Genomic DNA, 1,329 nt, shown 5'->3' with positions numbered 1-1,329 from the left:
GCCCAGTCGCTGGAGGACACGCATATTTATTTCCACATTGTAAAGAAAGGTGGTCTAACAGAGTATGGAAATTATGGAGTGTTGTCAGTGATGTCACACGTGAGTAAAATTTTACTGAAGATAATTCAAACAGTGAGGCATAGTTAGGAAAGGGCCAGGAATTAAAACTGGATATAGAAAAGACCATGGCACATGGTGCATATATCATTGCTGATGGCAGGGAGATTTTGGATAAAAGCAGAGGAAGCCAAAGATGTTCATTTGTGTTTTATTGACTGGGAACAGGCCTTCAATGGTGTGGACATTAACAAGCTTTGAGGATTTGAAGCCCTTGCTGATGAAAATGGAAGACCTTCAGTCTGGATCAAAATTTAATGTAAAGAAAACCCAAACTCTTACAACTGGACCCATGAACAACATCATGATAAATGGAGAAAAGATGTAAGCTGTCAAAGATTTTATTTTACTTGGATCCATAATCAATGCGCATGGAAGTAGCAGTCAAGAAATCAAATGATGCAATTACTGAAACCCAAATGAAGGCTGAGCATGTGGACAAGAGGAAAGTAAAAGTAAAGGGGGAAAAATCTAGGAGGCAAAGGGCATTATAGAGATCTAAATACAGGCATGTATGTATATAAATATATTTATATATGATTATGGGGAAATAGATGGGTGCATATATTTATAGGTTTAGTATAAAAGTAGCAGATGGACATTGAGCCTCCACTCAAGTGCTTCCTCAATGCAAGAACCCTTTGTTCTATTAAACTGACATTCCATGATGCTCACCTTCCCAACATGATTGCTGAAAACAAATGGGTGCATAAGCAAATGTGGTGAAGAAAGGTGATCATGCCAGGCTATCAAAAGATGAGGCTTTCTACTCTAACAAGATTTGCAGTCTTGGAAACATGGGAGGTTCTATTTTGTCCTATAGGTTTGCTATGAATAAAAATTGGCTCAATGGTGTGGGATTATTTTTTTGATTTTAAGTATTAAATATGAAAAACAAAGCCCTTTTGCAAAGGCTGGAATATATATTAAATTAAAGCATGCGAGGAACACTAGAAAATTATTAGATCCTGAAAATGTCACTGAGCCGAAAGTTCGGTTACCACACATGACAAAAAAAGACTTCATAGATCTCAAAAGTCACTAAAACAACAAACAGTAGCCCAGAAACCATAACCACAAATATTAATCACAGATAGGGTGGAGGCAAAATCTGATCTTCAAGTTGCTATCTTGTATGTCCAGGTTTCAAACTAAAAATGATGACACATGCAAAAATTCCACAAAATATGGTTCAGACATAGGAAAAAATGA

Source organism: Echinops telfairi, unplaced genomic scaffold (assembly GCF_000313985.2).
Source record: "Echinops telfairi isolate 266 unplaced genomic scaffold, ASM31398v2 ScPeMD7_7467;HRSCAF=8505_1, whole genome shotgun sequence".
In the NCBI taxonomy this organism is placed as follows: Eukaryota; Metazoa; Chordata; class Mammalia; order Afrosoricida; family Tenrecidae; genus Echinops; species Echinops telfairi.
Note: the sequence above shows the minus strand (reverse complement) of the source record.